General features: G+C 42.9%; 1 protein-coding gene and 1 pseudogene across 6 annotated transcripts in view; one reads left to right on the forward strand and one right to left on the reverse strand.

Moving 5' to 3' along the window:
* Positions 1-19,455, forward strand: part of TMEM108 (transmembrane protein 108) — a 326,114-nt gene that overhangs the window by 174,734 nt on the left and 131,925 nt on the right. The gene's annotated exons all lie outside the window — the stretch shown is intronic.
* LOC103560139 (ferritin heavy chain pseudogene) lies at positions 301-1,005 on the reverse strand (annotated as a pseudogene).

Below are 19,455 nucleotides of genomic sequence, written 5' to 3' on the forward strand. Positions count from 1 at the left end.
GTGAAGAGCTGTTATTTATAGCGGTTTTTTTTCATGAGAAGAATTGGATATTTAGTAAAATTCTAGATAACTTAAACTCTGGCGTGCATACACACACACACCCCTGATAGCTCATATATGTCATTAGCCTATTATTAAGTTATGCCTGGATGAACATTGTCCACAAACAAAATGGCTTTTTTAGTGTCTAAAATAGACTTGGGAAGTACAGAGTCAAATAAACTTAATATGTTACTTTTAGGGGATGGGGTACTAAATCACTTTATTTGAAGGAATGGTACAAATCCAAGAACTTAGGTATTTTTGTACAACTTATAGAAAAGGTAAAGGTAACCCCAACATGCGTGCACTGCCTCGGTGGATCAGGGAAGTCATCCGTTGGCTAGGGGAAGCTGGCCTGAGACTCAGCTCTCGTCACTGTCTCCCAGGGTGTGCTTGTCAAAGAGATACTCTGCCGTGCCAGATTCAGGGGCCCCCATCCTGCGCAGGTTGATTACATGGTCACCCAATTCTGTGATGGCTTTTACCTGCTCATTCAGGTAGTGAGTCTTGAGGAAGTCACACAAGTGGGGGTCGTTTTTGTCAGTGGCCAGTTTGTGCAGTTCCGGTAGTGACTCATTCACATTTATTTCCAAGTGTAATGCACACTCCATTGCCTTCAGCCCATTCTCCCAGTCATCCCGGTCTGGTTTCTTGATATCCTGAAGGAACATTCGGCCGCCTGGTTGGTTCTGCAGCTTCATCAGTTTCTCAGCATGTTCGTTCCCTCTCCTCATAAGGTTGGTGAAGAAAATATTTGGCAAAGTTCTTCAAAGCCACATCATCGCGATCAAAATAGTAAGGCATGCACAGGTAGACGGAGGAGGCGTGGAGCTCCGGGTTGATCTGGCGGTTGATGGCGGCCTCCGAGTCCTGGTAGTCGTTCTGGCGCAGCTGCAAGGGGAACACGGTGGTCATGGTGGGCGGCTGACGAGAGGTGGCAGCGGCCTTGCAGTGGGCCGAGGGCTCCGTGAGGAGGTGGCGGAGGGCTGGCTCTGGGTGGCAGGCCGGGGCCGGGAGCGAGCGCCTGGTTCCGGTTCCGTTCAAGCGCTGTTGAAGCAGGAAACCACGGCAGCTCCCACGAAGACTGTGTCAGTGTGTTACTTTATGTAACAGCAAACTGCTGTTTTTAACTTGAGGGAAAAAACCTGATAGAGTGTTCTGGTTATCTTTTGTTGTGTAACAAACCACCACAAAACTGTAGCTTAAAGCAACAAAAATCACTTATTTTGCATATGAATCTGCAGTTTGGTTTGGGCAGGGGCTGGCAGAGACTGTCTGCTCCAGTGTCTAGGATCTGGGCTGGAGTAACTCCAGCAGCTGTAGGCTAGAACAACTGGGCCTGGCCCAACACCTTGTTTTCCCTGAGGCTGTTTCACAGGGCAAAGTGGGGCTTCCTCCCAGAGTAGTGGCCTCAGGGTAGTCAGACTTCTTAAATGTCAGCCCACAGCTGTGAGGCCGGGGCAAAACCTACAAGGCTTCTTATGAATTAGGCTTGGAAGTCCCAGGACAATACTTCAGCCACACTGTATTGGCCAAGGAAGTCACTAAGACCCACCCTGAGTCAAGGGGAGAGGGATTGGGCTCCGCCTCTCAAAGGAAGAGTAGTAAGAATTTGTAGTCATCTTTAGTCTACCAGAGAGAGTATCTGTTTGAAAAAAACAAGCACTTACTTACTAGTGGACATAAACCAGTTCATGAGTCATCATTATCACAGAGAAGCCGCTCCCTCTTGAGTGCCTACTGTGTTCTCAGGCACCTGCTGCTGTTACCTGCGTCATCGCATTCATTCCAGAGGTAAGTGCTTCAGGATGAAGAGGTGTTACCGATGAGTAAGTTAAGGACTGGCCCAGGGTGACCAGGGAGTGAGTGATGGAGTCGGAATTCACACCCGGGTCTCTCTCACCTCTTTGTTCATGGTCGTTTTTTCATCCTGCTTAGTGCCTCCACCACACACAGGAAAAATGGCAGTGTGCCCCTCTGCTGTCCCTATGGCCAGACGGGGGTGGTTTTAACCCGTAATTGGTAACGTTTGCTTCCTATTAGTGATTTCGGGTGGGGCTAAAAAAAATCCAGGTGCTCTCGGAATCACTGCATCACAGTCGACAGTCACTGGGGCTTGCGTGAGCCCGATGGGGGCTGTGGGATGCAGTCTTTGGCAGACAGGGCAACTGAGGTTTTAATATTTTACTTTTCTTAAAACTGACTGTCTCTGCCTTTGTCTTATTTCTTGGGCTCTAATCCTCAGTGAGCGTTTCATCCTCCAGCTTTCCCCTTGGGAAGGTTTCTCACATTCTATGTGATACCTTGGAACAAATGAAGCTTAAGGATGAGGGTGGTGATGAGAACCTTCATGGTTATGTAAAAACCAAATGCTATGTTCATTCTTCTTTTTTAAGTAACAAAGTAGGTATGAAGCTAGTGCTAAGAATATCTGGGTTTTTGAGCCGAAGACCAGCGTTCAAATCCTGGCCCTACCCCTTAGTAGGTGACTTACGTTAAGTATGTTATTAACCTCCATGAGCCTCATATGTAAAATGGGAACTGACCATCCACCATGTAAGATGGTATCCGGATAACATAGCATATAGAAGACCTGCAATCAATGTCAGTTCCCTGATTGGGCCCTCCTGTCTGGAAGAGAGAAGTACAACCTAACCAGGAGCTCAACTGTAACTAACATTTGCATGGTACTTTCTGGTCACAAAACCTTTTCACAGAATATGATCCTCGCTATGCCTTACAAGGCAAGTGGGACATGAATTATCCTTGATCCCATTCTTCAGAGGAGGGAGTTGATATGATGAAGGCTGCGTTTCCCAGGTCATGTCACAATGTTTTTTTAAAGGAATAATGGAAAGTAAGGAGCATCATCACAAACTTTTAAGAACATGACACTGCTAGGGAGGCACTGAGTCATGAGTTAGCGGCTTTGGTCTTTGCCTGGGTACTGTGTACTGGAAATTTGTTGTTACTTCATTGTTAAGAAGACTAAGGCAATTCTTAGGGTCTTATGACAATAAGTTTTTATATACCAATATGTATTCAAATCAAAGTTGTTTGGGTACTTAGAGATAAGGAGTGATTATGTTTAGTAACTTAAGTGTTTGCTCTGCATCCAGGCATTTGTATTTCTTAAATTGTGCTCTGTGCTTTTACGGGTACATCCTGCTTGCTCACTCCTGCATCCTCTGTGTATATTGGACCATGTTGACTGCACAGAGTAACCCTTTGCTCAACCCAGAGAAGTGTCCGCAAGCCCCTTTCTTACTCAGGAGGAGGAAGAGAAAGAGAACTCCTGGTGTGGATTTGGGCCCCTAACCTGTAGAATTTAGAACAAAAAAGATACCACCTTTTCTGCCCTCTCTACCTGGGGCGTGGGGATTCTGTTTGGTCTTAGACTTGAGTTATGCATACACACCCCCCAAAATCCATATTACTCACCACTCTAGATTCTTCCAGGCATAATGAGAAATTGGCTGTGGGTGGAGTTCATTTCTGATGGAATGGTCTGCTTCTCCCCTGACCTCTGAAACTGAGCAGAAGACTGAAAATGCTTTAAAGTGTGCAAACTGTCTTTGTGCCTTTTCAGCTCTAACTAGCCCTTCTTGCCAACCGGCTACCCTGTGATGTTATTCTTCCCTCCAGTCACTTCTTAAACCAGAAATATCCATATAGTAATATCTTCCACAAGAGATTAACATTTTCCCTTTTTTCCTCCATGCTTGTCCTTACCCCATAGTAGACCCTAAGTCCGCACCATGGTACCTGCCCAGTCCCAGTTGTCCTCCCATGGTCTGTGATCTGAAGTTCTCATGTATTCCATTAAGATGGAAATCAATCTGACTAAATTAATTAATGACAAGGTGTGCTTCGTTGATTAAGGAGAGTTAAGGAGCTTCTCCATAATTCTCAGGGATATTTGCATTTTTAAGGAAATCACATTTATCTTCTTAAGGCAAATGCTATTTTGGTATCATTCTAAACAGTATTGAGTATAGCACTTTAAATAGGTAGACTTCCCGGGGCCTGTCCATTTGTCTGGATCTCCCTGAGTCATTGGTCTGGAATCTTCAGATCATTTCTCTTTCTGGCTCATTCCTTTCCTGTTTGGCCAGCTAAAATCAGAAATAATCTTCTCATGCTTTATCTGTACCCTGTCATCATTGTCATCCACACAGATTTCCAACCCTGAATACTTGAAGTCATCCTTGACTTGTTCTCTGCCTCAACCTGGATGCATTTGGATACCAGCTCCCATGAACTCTAACATGTTGTGAAGCCATTCATTTCTCTGCATCCCCACTGTCTCTGCTTAGTGAAGAGCTTCCTGTGGTCTTGCCTGGACCCTTTATTTTTTAAGGCCTTTTGTTTTTTTTTTAATTGAGGTAACATTGGTTTATAACATATAAATTTTAGGTGTACATCCTTATATTTTGGTTTCTGTGTATATTACATCATGTTCAATGCCCAAAGACTAATTACCATCCATCACCGTACACATGTGGCCTGGACCCTTTTAGTAGTCTCCCTGCTTGCTGCGCTATTCTCAGGCCACCTCCTTCTAATTCATCCTACAGAGTTAGCTGCCTGTCATCTGCGGATAATCTTTCAAGGGCTTTGCTGTCGAAGAGCAGCAGTTCTCATAGTGTGGTGCAAGAATCCCTGGGCATCCCTGAGACCTTTTCAGGAAGTCTGTGGGGTCCTCCCTTTTCCAACTACATATCTTCACGAAGCCAGGTTTTCTTTCCTCCATAAACTTCAACCATATCACAACAGATTGCAGAAGCTGATATGAGAGCCAGCTAGCTATCTTTCATAAGCTAGATATTAAGGACATTTACAAAAATATAAAACAATAGCACCCTTCTCACTAATTTTTTTATTTTAGAAGATACGGTTATGTTTTCATTGAAAATGTTATTTGTTAACATGTAATGAGTTTATTGTTATTTTTCATGAATTAATATTTTATCAGCTTTAATTTTAAATACAGTGACTATTAGTAGCTATAACCCATATAACAAAGGCTCTTTGTGGTCCTCAATAGTTTTTAAGCGTATAAAGGCGTCATGAGACCAAAATGTTTGAGAACCACTGACCTAAAAGATAAAGCCTAAATTTCTTAGGTTAGCGTTTAAGACTGGTTAATACTCTGGTCACCCCCATCTCACCTTCTCTCCTTCGTGTCCCCACGTATGCACACTCCCCCCACTACACCTAGTGGACACCCGCAGTATTCTCTGGCCACCACAACTGACATTCTCTCCCCCACAAAATATTTAGCCCTCGGTATGCACGTAATTGTTTTCTTGTTTTCTAGCTCCTCAGTCTTGGGGACTCCGTTTCTTTCATTCCCCTATCTCCAGTCTAATCTAGAGGTTGACTCGTAGTGAGACTCAGTGTATGTTTACTATAATTACCATATTTCGTCAAATCTAAGATGTCATTAATTGTAAGATACACTGTTACTTTATGAATCACTGAGAAAGAAAATACGCTGCTTGAACTATAAAACTATCACATGCCATCAGTCACATCTTACAATATGGAAACGCATGTATGGATAAAATACAGAATTATTAGGGTAGATTATGGCTAACTGGGTAATGTAGTCCCTGGGTTTCTGTCACTAAATTCTCCTTTAGGACAAAGTCTCGGCAAACCCATCTCCATTCCCAGGTAGGCCCTGTGTAACAAAAGACAGCTTCCCTTGGAAGCTGGTGAGAGACCAGAGTAGCTGGGTTGTCACTAACCAAAGCTGGCTCACGTATTCTGTCTTCATTCTGTTTGTTTCTCCTGATAAGTGAGAAGAAATTTTCCCTGAGATTAAGCGGAGAGAGTTCATATAAATCATAACTGACATGGTAGTTAGGTCCCAACAAGTGTTGACTCCAGAAGTGTAGGCTCTTTTAGATGTTACAGGCAATCATAAAGATATTGCATTGTCTGTGTGTATGAATGAGGGATCTTCATTTCCTCCTTCGCCTTTTTTTTTTTTTTAAAGATTGGTACCTGAACTAACATCTGTTGCCATCTTTCTTTTCTTCTTCTTCTCCCCAAAGTCCCCCAGTACATAGTTGTATCTTCTAGTTGTAGGTCTTTCTGGCTCTGCTATGTGGGATGCTGCCTCAGCATGGCCTGATGAGTGGTGCTAGGTCCATGCCCAGGATCCAAACCGGCGAAACCCTGGACCACCTAAGTGGCATGGTCAAACTTAACCACTTGGCCATGGGGCTGGCCCCCTCCTCTGCCTTTTAAACTACCTGGTCATAACCTCCATGGAGAGTGACAGTGTGGCAGCCATGGTTAAGGGTTCAGATTCTGGATGAACACTGTTTGAGTTCAAATCCTGGCTTGCCACAAATTCTTTCCCAAGTGATTTTCACCCCTTCCCATACAAAACATAACCAATTTGAGCCTGCCGCCACTATCACTCCTGAGGCTATTAAAGACTCTGCTCTTGAGGAGATTGCTCTCCTGCTACCATCAGTGGCTATAATAATGATAACGACACGTTTGATCTTCAGTCAGCATTATGGAAATGGAGGCATCCATTTCATTGACACTGCAATTCAGTATTTTAGACTAGATTACTCAGATTGGCTTTCATTAGTGTTTCTCAAACCTGGCTGTGCATTAGAATCTCCTGGGGAGCCTTTAACACATCCCCTTGCCCAGAGTCCACCCCAGATCAATTAAATCAGGATCTTTGGGGGAGGGTGGGGCCTGGGCATCAATTGATTCTAATGTGCAACCAGTGTTGAGCATCACTGGCTCAGAAGCAGTGGTTTTAAGCTTAATTGTTCAACAGAATCCCACGGAGGGCTTGTTTAAACACAGATTGCTGGGCCGTTTTCCCGGAGTTTCTGATTTAGTAGATCTGGGATGGGATAATAATTTGCATTTCTAAATTTCCAGTGATGCTGAAGCTTTGGTCCAGGGACTACACTTTGAGAATCACTGTCTTAGACTTCTGAAGGGTTATCCTAGAGCAAGAGGGGCTCTCAGCTTCCCTGCATCACTTGGGCTGCCTGGTGGTAAAGTGGATCCTAGAACAAAACCAGGATGAATTAGGAAGGAAGAGAAGGAGAGAAGGTGTCAGGGAGAGAACCTGCAGAATCACCATGTTGTAGAGTTAGGAACTGTTAGGACTTGAAGTTTCATGTTACTCTCCAGGATACACTGGAAGTTAGTTTTTACTCTGTTTTAAGAATGAGACAAGAACAAGGAGTGGGCTAGCTAGGCTTATAAAGCAAAGGGAAAGCATAAGAGGCCCTTGGCTGACGGTTCGCTGAAGAGGGCCCCTTTTAGAACTTAATTTTATAAGATTCTTTCTTCCTCACTTCATGCTGGAGAATTCTTTTGCAAATCCAGAATTCAAGGCTGGATTTCTTTTTTTCATTTGAAAAGATTTGCAAATATTCTCTAAGAAGAACAAGTCTCTTTGGTTCTGAAGGATAAGTCATTCACACAGAAAATTTGAGGACTTTATACTTTCAAATGTAACATTAACCCAGGAAGTTTAGGCATACTGGATCCTTAAAGGTGTCATGTTGATTTAATGTCTTTTACATTTTAAGTTGTGACTTTAAATTTGCATAAGTCAATAACTCTCTTCTGCAGATTAAACAAAACCTTAATAAGACATTCTCATTGTAAGCAATGCCAGTGAAGACTGAGGAATAAAATATTTTAAAGAAATTCAATTTTATGACTTTTGAGTACATTCCATTACATGGTTGGCAGGGATGTAGGTGGGAGAAGTCATGTTCACACTTACGAGGGCTGTTGACTTATGCAAATTTAAATGTTAGTTCTTAATGAGTAAATTCAATTTCCTATATGAAAGTACTTTTACTAAAACACATGGTGGGAGAAAGCATAGAATTTGGATTTAAAGGATATACTTTGAGTTCTCACTTCTCTAAGTGATCGTCTCTGCGGCCTTGCACAGAGTGCTTAACCTCCCAGAGCTGCCTCATTTTCCTAAACTGTGTTACACAGATGATGAGTATAATGTCTACCTTGAGGGTTGTTGAGAGTTAAATGAGAACGGTATAAAAACATTTCATAAGTTGTAAAATGCCTTCCAAACATGGCTTGTTATTTTACTACTGTGCTTAAATAACCTAATTATTTCTTTTGTTATATTGTGCTCTTGTTTACCAAATCCTATTTAAAAATTTTAAAAAGAAAAGTGAAAGACAGTCTAACATGCCCTCACCCAGATTCCACTTCAGTAGACCCCTCACTAATGCGCAGAAGCCTCATCAATAGGGACCGTCTACCAGGGAGTTGTCTAGCTTATCAGGATCTGGTAAAATTCTGGAAGGTTTTTCTGAATAAGAGAAGTTTGAACAGAATTTTTAGAATGAAGAAAAGGGATTTTTTTTTTTTTTACAGCAAATTCATGTTGGCTTTGTAATAAATCTTTTCTGAAAGTTTTCTGAAACGTTGAATCATTGCCTTTACAGCCTTTACAAATGTGCTGGTGACTGGAGATCCTTCAGTCTGGAAGCCAAGAAACTCCTCAAACCTAAGACACGTTGCCTTTGCAGCGTCATCTTTCATGTCTGCCTTTCCTGTTCTCCCGTTCCCTTTCCTTGTCTTCAGGTCTTTTCTACCACCCGGGTCTCTCCTCTCTTTGCTTCCCCGCACCCCCCCACCCCCAGAAGTTTTTGAGCCTTTCTCTTGCAGGAGATAAATCCCACACCCACCGCTTACTGAGCACCCATTTTGAACTGCACACTGTCCTAAGTGCTTGATATACTTATATTAACAACTCTATGCAGTATAGCAATATCATGCTGTAGTCAGCTGAATGGTGGTCCCTCAAAAGTCATGTCTACATCTTAACTCCAAAACCTGTGAATATGACCTTATTTGGAAAAAGTGTCTTTGCAGATGTAATTAATTTAAGGATCTTGAGATAAGATCAAGCTGCATTATCCTTGTGGGCCCTAAATCCAATGACAAGTGTCCTTATAAGAGACACACAGAGGGGAGACACAGAGAAAAGAGGGGAAGGCCATGTGAAGACTGAGGCAGAGTTTGGAGTGATGCAGCCACACACCAAGGAACATCGTGGAGCCACTAGAATGGAAGAGTCCAGGAAGGATTCTCCCCAGGAGCCTCGGGAAGGCAGCTTCTCACAAGTGAATCCCTTGCCTTTGCTCTGGCTGCACCAGAATATCACCCAGGAGACCCTGGGAGCTGTGGCCAGTCTCTTTATCATTTCCTCCCCAGCATCTTCATCAGTTTTCCCATCTGTAAAATATATTAGCTTCCTATGGCTACCATAGCAAATTACCACAAATTTAGTGGCTTAAAAATAGCAGAATTTTTTTTCTCACAGTTCTGGAGGCTGGAGTCTGAAATCAAGGTGTCAGCAGGGCCACATGCCTTTCCGAGGCTCCTGGGGAGAATCCTTCCTGGACTCTTCCATTCTAGTGGCTCCACGATGTTCCTTGGTGTGTGGCTGCATCACTCCAAACTCTGCCTCAGTCTTCACATGGCCTTCCCCTCTTTTCTCTGTGTCTCCCCTCTGTGTGTCTCTTATAAGGACACTTGTCATTGGATTTAGGGCCCACAAGGATAATGCAGCTTGATCTTATCTCAAGATCCTTAAATTAATTACATCTGCAAAGACACTTTTTCCAAATAAGGTCATATTCACAGGTTTTGGAGTTAAGATGTAGACATGACTTTTGAGGGACCACCATTCAGCTGACTACAGCATGATATTGTTATACTGCGTAGAGTTGTTAATATAAGTATATCGAGCACTTAGGACAGTGTGCAGTTCAAAATGGGTGCTCAGTAAGCGGTGGGTGTGGGTCGAGGAGTGAGCAGGGTATGAGGAAATAAAACCAATGAGTTTATATAGCATTTCAGAGAAGTTTTACCATAAAGTGAGGGCAGAAGAGAGCTGTAGCTGGTGGTTGATAGAGGGCAGGACGTTTTTAAAAAAAAACGAAACAAGACAAAACCCAAAAGCAGTGATTTGAGCTGGTGGTATAGAAGTTCCCACGAAGGGTTTGCAGGGACCAAGTGCTGTAGGGCTGTGAGCTTCAGAGGACGTGCGATGCATGTTGATGGTGAGCCCTCAGGGTGGGAGCAGCTCTGCATGTGATCCCTGCGCCCATTTGTAGTTGGTGCACAGGGTATGTTTCCTGACCTTGCCAGTGAATCCCAGTGCTGGGTACATAATTGTGTCGTATTTGATGAGAAGAGGCAAGAATGAGAGTCCCCTCTCCTGTCATCAGTGAGTCTGGTGAACACTGAGCATAAACGCTTTAATGATTTCCCTGAGATGTTCTCTCAAAGTCAGACAGCTGTCTCCCACAGGGCAGAGCCCAGGCTCTGCGCTTGCAGCTACAGGGTCTGCTAATTACAGGGTGGCTCAGGAGAGAGCCTGGAGCCCTCTGAGATGAAAGGTGCTACAGTTTACTTTGAAATTCCTTGGTTAGATGAAGACATGAGAGTGTACCCACTTTCCCCAAAGGCAGAGAAGCAAGAGTCCAGAAGTCATCTAGCTGGGGGACAAGTATTGTGCCCCATGTGCCTGTGAAGTCATGCCCAGCATCCCCAGTTGCAGCAGGAGATGAATGAGAGGAGAGGGTTGGAAGCTCTAGAGGGGGACTCTTAAACAGGGCTGGTAATTATTAGGATTCCAGCTTTGGCCTGGAGGTGATTTTGAGGCATGGACAGCCCCCCAGGGTAGGAAGTGCCAGCGTGAAAGGAAGTCTGGGTGGCTGGGTAGCTTTCCTGTCTGATCACATGGGGTCACATCTAGGCAGCTCTCACCATGGCGTAGAAGCCTTGAGGTGGAAAGGAGGCTCCAACAGATGGAGTCACATTATTTTCTCAATATATTATTGTTATTTTGACCTGCGATAAGTGCAAAATAATTGAGCTAAAATAAAACATAATACTTATTTAAATAGCTTAGCTGTAGAAATTCCATAGGGAAAAAAAAGTCCCATATTTCACCCAAAAACTTGTTCTGCTACTGTGAGGACATTGAATTTTCCTGTTGGCGAGTGTCTTCAGCTGGGCTATCTGGAAGCAGACCGTGAGCCCTGAGAGGAACACGTCAGGACAAGGGTACTGATAAGTGACTTATTAGGAGGCGTTCCCAGGAAACTGACCAGGGCATGGGGAGTGGGCCTGGAAGGAAAGCAGGCCCAGCAGGATGCGCTGTCAAGCAAAGCCCCACAGAGGCTGACTTGGGCGTAGTCTCTCTTGTGAGCTCTGGTGAGAGTACAGGTCACACCTTAGATTTGTCCCCATCACAAGTGACAGAGCTGGAGTGTTGTATTCCTGGATCTGTGGGTCATTGGATGCCAGGCACTGTGTAGACACTTTAAGTTAGTGACATGCACGTTACCACGTTTGATACATTTAACACATGCAAAGCATTTGAACAGTGCCGTAAATGTTGGGTTATTATTGTTCTTGTTGCCATCATCATCACTTCCCCTCCTCTGCCCATTTCTCTGAACTGAAAGCAAAACCTCATCTCTCTTCCATTCCTAGGGCCTTGTTCTCATTCTTATGCATCATATTACGAATACAAACGATTACACCTCCCTCCTTTTCCCTACAAGTCTGTCTCCTAAGTCTCATTCTTTGAGTCTGGAGTTCCATCTGAGGGCTGGGGGTGACCAGCGAAGGGCTGACCATGAAGCTGTCCATCACGAGGTCCCTTGGTTAGAGATGTAATTGAAATTCTCCCCAGATGTGAGGAAGTCCCTTGGGCTTCTCTTGTGCATTATTAAATTATGATGGTAAATGAGTGTGACCATGTATTTTATTCTTTCCCTGGAGATGTGGCTCTTATAGACATGGTCTCCTTGGAAATATTTTCCCATAGGTGAAACTTTGGTGGAGTCATTGCCCATCTGAGTATCCAGATTTTTCCAGTCAGTGGATACTTCAGAAATATAAAGTTCTAGAAACTAGGAAATTTTTCCTAGACTTCTGAGGGAATTGTATTATAATTATAATGGAGGGAGGGCAGTCTCTTTGCAGGACGTCTGATTGTTCTGGTGAGGAAGCGGGTTCAGGTTTTAGAGAAAAACATTCTTGTATAGGCACCAGGGAATTTAGAAGTTTACCCTCTGATGCTGTATGAGAATGAGTTGGTCAGATGTCAAATAATTTTTGTTTTCTTAAAAAAGGAATCAGGAGTGGAAGAGGAAAGGGAGACGACAGATAAACAGTTTAAGATTAAATCTTGAGACAGATTAGAGGTCAGGATGTTTCCATCTGCTGCCTCTCTCTGTCCTTTTCCAGGACAGGCTTTTTATTCCTTACTATACACAGAGAAGTCATAAGATCATATACTTTCAGAACTGAAAAGAAGATCCTTTAGTAATTGCCACCTCATTTAACAGATGAAGAAACTGGTGCCATCCTGAGAGGATGAGTGACTTGTCCACAGCCCAAGCCTGTTTGATGTGAGGGCAGAGGGTGACACGTGGGTCCACAGATTCCTGGTGTAGTACTCATTCCAGGATCTCCTTTTCTACCACCCCCCACCTTGCGTTGTACTCCAGTCACACCAATTTTCTTTTCCTTCCTCAAGTATTCCAACTCATTCTCTCCTTGGGGTCTTTGACCAGTCATTCCTCCTGACCTGGCATGACTGGCTCCGCACTGCTCAGAACATCCTCCCAGCAGCTTCCTCACCACCCAGTCTCTCTCCATCACATGACCCTAGTTTAAGTTCTGCACAGCACATGAAGTTATCTGAGGTTTTTGTTTGCTCTTTATTTTTTATTGCCTGCATCTGCCTGTGGAATGTCAGCTAGGAACCAATGCAGTGTATTCCCAGCCCAGAACAGTGCCCAGCGTATATGGAAGATCCCTGACACGTGTAACGGCGCAATGGAATGAAGCGGACAGGCGAACAATGGGCAGGTACCTTGGGTGGTCCATATTGTCAGGTGAGACTCCATATAGAGAGGATTAGTTTATGGTCTAGATCAGTACTGTCCAATAGACATAGAGTGCAAGCCGCAATGTTAGAAAAAGTGAGAAGAAATTGGTGAAATCAATTTTAAAATTTTATCTAGCTCAATATATCCAAAACATGCTCATTTCAACATGTAATTAATATAAATAATTATTCATAAGATATTTTGCTTTCTTTTTTTCATACCAGGTCTTTGAAATCCTGTACATAATTTGCACTTACAGAACATCTCAATTTGGACACTGGATTTTCATCAAAAATACTTGATTGACATTTAGATTTCATAAAACTTATAGTGGAAACATTAGATTCACATACTTAAAATTTTTCTAATGATTGAATTACTTATCAGTCTTTAAATTAGTTAAATAAATTTTAAAATTCAATTTTAAATTTTTTCAAAATTCAGTCACACTAGCAACATTTCAAGTGCTCAATGCCAGATGTGGCTACTGGCTGCACAGGTCTATATTGGTTGCACGAGAATGTTGGTTTTGAAATTCCTTTGCCCTTCTTGCCTTACATCAGCTCTGTGGTACAGAGGCTGGTATGTGGGCCCACTGAGGCAGAACACCAGGGCCTTGTGCCGAGATACATGACTTGTGCCTCTAGCCCATTGATTTCTTGGTCATCACGTTAAGAGAGAGAAGTTGGTGGATCCTTTTAAGACCTTGAGAGTAAAGTTGATTTATTCTGATTTGTTCTAGAAGGCCTAAGTCAGGGTATTCTCACAGTGCCCACAGAGGGTGTATATAGTCCAGGGTTGAACACAAAACATGGTGCACATGTGTGGGCCTCTCTCGAAGCAGGTGGCATCAGGCTCCTGGAGACCCTCAGAGCTTAGAAAACAGAGAGGATCACAGAGCAGAGGGCCTGACTCCAGAGCCACCCTGGCTCGTGCACTCACACCCCGGAGCGCCAAGAGTTTATCTGTACTGGAAGCTTTCTTTCTCAGATCCTTTGTAGGCCCTGACCTAAGGAGCATCGCTCCTCAGAAGAGTGTTTTGAGATCCCCACCCCTTCCGTGTTCCATCTCCTCCTGCCCTCTGCGTCAACCCTGGCCTGGCAGCCCTGCGTCTCCTTCAGTTACCGGGGAGCTTAATGGTGCGGGGGCAGACATGTTAGTTCTCACAGTTTGCCTGTGCTTGTCCAAGAGGCCTGGTTATCATGCTGTGAGCTGATTCCATCAGCAACTCCAAAATAAACTATTTCATGGTGCATGCATCCCTTGGGAGAAGAACAAGGGTCAATGTTATACTCCAAAACATGGATGTCACAGGCTTCTTTCATGGTTTTAAGTTAATTACCAAGTGATAGTTCTTCTCTGCTAAGAGTATTCGCAAAGTAACTAATTGAGATATCCAGGGAACACGTGGCCAGATAGCCAAGGTACCTGACAAGTAGACAAAAGCTGAAGAAAACTGTCTCAAGTAAATCCTTAAATCACACTTTGCAGGTAGAGCTCTTCCCAAATGAACGAGCTATCAAGAATGGAATCCTTAGGAGACATCCCTACTTTAAATCCTCTCTGCAACCCCTGGGTAGACCATTTGGTACGCTTCTGTGTTCATTATCTTTCAACTCACTTTTATAAAGAAGCTGCTATGTGCCAGGCATTATGTAGGCACTAGGAATGAAAAGACATGAGTCCTTCCCTCTAAGAGCTCCCAGGCATGTGGAGAGAGAGGCTTCACACACAGCGCTAGAGCACAAACACAGTTACTCATGATCTCTTATCAAACAGAGCACCTGCTACATATATGGCTCTGTGGAAAATCTGGGGGTACACAGGGATATACGGCATAATCTCTGCTCCCCAGAAGCTTATAGTAGACAGGTAAAGAATATGAAAAGAAGGTAGTATGTTATAGGATATAATAAGAAGCCACAGGTCAAACCATGTTCTTGAATTCAACTTAACTTGTTATAAAGATGACTTTTGATCCAACTTCTGATTCCTCTATGTATGATTTAATTGAGTCCAGACTTGGAGAAAGGCAATGATTAATGCCCATAACCAGCACTACAACCAAAGGAACTAATGAAAACAAGCCTTTTATATTTCATAAAGTGTTTTCCCATCTAATATGCTATTTAGTCATCCTGACAACCCTATTGACAGGCATAATTTTTGTCATCATATTACACTAAGGAAAGTGAAACCCAAAGAAGCCAAGTGTTGTGCCCAGTATCTTACAAGAAACTTGGCTCTAGGTCTTTTTACTGCAACTCTAATATCTTTTCCAGACTCTCACATCCTCCCATATTTTATATAGGACTGAGTCACAGTCCTTGTACTGGGAAAGCTATGCAACCCACCGAGAACAATTGTGCCATCTGATTGTGTTTCTTCTTGGAGTTTTTCAACTTTACTCAGTGAATTCCCCCAGCCTTTCACTTGCAATATACCTCATCTCGTTTTAAGCAGCTTTGGTGGTTGGTGTTTTTGTTCTCCCCTTAGGTCTGTTTAAAGAAATAAACAGTATCAAGATAGAGGTATTGGCTCCCAAGTCAGATATTGGCTGGGTAATATTTAGGAAAAGAAATGTTGCAACCCGTTGAGGCAATGGGCCATTCCTTTTATAAGCCGATGAATCTGTAGTTCATTTAGCCTCATTATCTTTTAGTTAGCAAGCTCTGGTTGTGCCATCCTTATGGCTATATTTTTAGAAGTCTTAGATTATTATAGCAACTGTGAAAAAGGATGGGAAAAGAAATCTGGCTCCCAGTATACATCCCACTTAATTGTTTCTTGAATTAAACTTATCTTCATCTAGCCCTCAGAGGATGCTGTACCCACCCCTGCTGCTGATTGAAAGCTGCTACCCTTGAGTGGTTGCTGACAGGCCAACCAGATGATGAGAGATGTTTCAGGGTGCTGGCCTTTTCCAGTTGCTTATTCTGGCTACCAGCTGGATGTGGGAGGGTAGAGGTGGGAAAGACCAGAAAGGAAGCATGGATAACTGTGACATCTCCTTCACAGTGTCAAGTGAAACATTAACAATTTGTGTTGAGTCTGATATTTTAGTCACAGCACTTAAGCCTCGTTCAAGCTGAAGCGACAAGACGAAGAGACAGTAATGGAACAGCCCCACTGTGCATCGGAGAGTGACAAGGAATTAAGGAAGTCAATAAATATGGGAACCTAATGGGGTGCATCAGAGCAGTGAAGGGCAGGGAATGTTAGCCCTTAAACTGTTTCTCTCATACTATGGTTAATTACAGAAAGGCTTTGAGAGAGTTGTAGATGAAAAAGTAGAGTAGGGAATACTCTGAGCATGAAGGATGTAAACAGCTTTTAGGGCCACCTCCTGGATCCTACAGCAGCCATCCCTCCCCTGCATGCCCCATAGCTGTCTCTGAGGGCCTCACCTGTTGTCTCCCCCCATCCTCACCCCTACCTCCTACTTCTGTCTTTGTTTTTCCACCTGACACCCGAGCTTCCTGTGGACATTAGAACCGTCTCGTGAATCCATGTTAGGGTTGCCCACCGAGATCCTGTCAGTGTCTTCTCCTGGAGAACTAGATTCTATTTTCCCTAAGTCCTCAGCACTGAGGGTCTGCCCTCAACAGACTGATCACTCAGAGCTGTGACAAGGAAGCCAACTTGGCCTCAAGTTTGGGTGTTGCCTAAGTGCCACAGCTGCGTCTGATTACCTATGTAGATGAAGGCCTGACATTACACATCCCGCTGGGCTTCCTGAGTTGTCTACACCACCGTTGTCTGCAGCTGGTTGGTGTCCTCCACTGACTAGCCCGCTCTGGGCTCTTCTTTCACAGTGGCACTGGTTCATTGCTGAGGGGCTACCATGTCTTACTGCCAGGGCCATCCAACATAGCTCATTTTCCTTGAGTTTTAACAGTATTTCAAGAGAAAAAAAGATAAGATATGGTCATGGGACCAGTGAAAAAAATCTGTTTTGCTTTTTATTTTGTTTTCCCAGAAAGATGATGTGGTCCAGTGAGAAGAAGGGAAATGATAAAAATATTTTGAAGAAGCTTAGGGTTCCAGAGTAGCACAGAATTAAGAAATACAGATAAAGAAGTACAAAGACTTAGAAAAATGGTCATAGTTGAATCTAGAATTATTATGAAGATATAAGGAAATGAGATCAGGGTGGTGGAAGTCCAGGGAAAGAGATGAGGAGGAAGAAAGGTGGGAGACAGAAAATTAGCGTTAAGAGGATGGAGAATTTTTTAAGCCACTCCTATTCCTATAATAAGAGACCATAATGATGTGGACTGTTTTAAGTCATTTTATTTTATTTGCTGTTCAATACAATTTCCATAACAGTAAAAGTCCCCAAAAGCCCAGCATATGGTAGTTTGAAAATCTCAGTGGTTTGGGATTTGATAATTTGCAAATATCTTGCAAAATCCTGTTGCTTAACCACTGAGGCTGTCTGGTAACTGCATAAGTGGACTGTCCAGGTGAATTTCGGCAGAGGGTTGGGATAGTGAGTTTATCAAAAGCCGAAGATGTCTTAAGAAATGGAAGAGGGGGGCCGGCCCCGTGGCCGAGTGGTTAAGTTTGCGCACTCCACTACAGCGGCCCGGGGTTTTGCTGGTTCAGATCCTGGGTGCAGACATGGCACCACTCGTCATGCCACGCTGAGGCAGCGTCCCACATGCCACAACTAAAGGACCCACAACTAGAATGTACAACTATGTACTGGGGGGATTTTGGGAGAAAAAGCAGAAAGAAAAAAAGAAGAAATGGAAGAGGAAGACGATAAAAAGCCTGAAGTGAATCAAATGGGCACCAGACCACTGACTGAACAATAAAGTTTGTTAAATTTGCTGAGTCTGAAAATCAAAACACTAGCACAGTGGATCTTCCTGTTGTACTGAATTATTCATTTCAGAAAAAAGCAGGATCAAGGAAGCAGCCAGACCTTAGTGATGAGTTTTTGAGTTCATCAGAGACTCCTACAATAGTGACATCAACTATTGAGTCTTACTTGTTACCATGACTACTTAGATGCCTCTAGGATAAACCTGATCATCTTTGTCCCTTAATGGACGGCATTTCACAGGTGAGTTCATCTGATTAGGAACCCAGCTATAAGAAGCACCATCATTTTAAATTAACTTTTGTAATGAATAGATTTTCTTCACATTAAGGAATAAAGAGCTTTTAAATTCTTTGAACAATATGGTAATTTAAGTGATTAGCATGTGTACAGTAGAAAAGTTTTTAATAAAAGGAAATTTTTAGTTTATGAGAAATACAGTAGTTATATGGATTTTTGTCAGCTTTGAGATATAATTGTATAACATTGTGTAAGTTCAAGGTACACATTTGATACACTTATACAGATGCAAAATGATTACCACCATAGTGTTAGCTAACACCTACATCATGTCACATAATTACTACTTCCTTTTTGTTTAGTAAGAACTTTGAAGTATATGATACAGTATTATTAACTGTAATCACCTTGCTGCACATTAGGTTCCCAGAACTTATTTACCTTAAAACTGGAAGTTTGTGCTCTTCGACTTACATCTCTCCTTTTCCCCCACCGCTCCTCCCCCAGTCCCTGTAACTACCATTCTAGTCTCTTTCTATGAGTTCAGCTTTTTTAGATTCCACATGTAAGTGAGATTACACAGTATTTGTCTTTCTCTACCTGACTTATTTCACTTAGCATAGTGCCCTCAAGTTTCATCCATGTTGTCTCAAATGGCAGGATTTCCTTCTTTTTTTATAGCTAGGTAGTATTCAATTATATACCACATTTTAAAATCCATTCATCTGTCAATGGACATTAAGTTGTCTGCATATCTTAGCTACTATAAATAGTGCTACAGTGAACATGGGGATGCAGATATCCTTTCAAGTTCATGTTTTCTTTTTGGGGGGGAATATATATCCAGTGGTGGAGTTGCTCGATCATATTTTATTTCTATTTTTAATTTTTTGAGGAACTTCCATACTGTTTTCCATAGTGTCTACAGCAATTTACATTCCCACCAACAGTGCACAGGGTTCCCTTTTCTCCACATCCTTGCCAATGCCAATACTTATTATTTTTTGTCCTTTTTTTAATGTTAGAATTTTATTTGTGCTTACTCTTTTTTTTTTTTTTTTTGGTGGGAAGAATTTGTTGCCAATCTTTCTCTTTTTGCTTGAGGAAAACTGTCGCTGAGCTAACATCTGTGCCAATCTATCTCATACGTGGGATGCTGCCACAGCATGGCTTGATGAGCAGTATGTAGGTCCACACCAAGGATCTGAACCCACGAACCCCGGGCTGCCAAAGTGGAGCATGCGAACTTAACCACTACACCATGGGGCCAGCCCCTCTTGTCTTTTTGATGATAGCTATTCTAAGAGGTATGATGTTGCTTCTCATTGTGGTTTTAATTTGCATTTCCCTAATGGTTAGTGATGTTGAGTGCCTTTTCATGTACCTGTTGGCCATTTGTAT

Source organism: Equus przewalskii, chromosome 15 (assembly GCF_037783145.1).
Source record: "Equus przewalskii isolate Varuska chromosome 15, EquPr2, whole genome shotgun sequence".
Taxonomy (NCBI): Eukaryota; Metazoa; Chordata; class Mammalia; order Perissodactyla; family Equidae; genus Equus; species Equus przewalskii.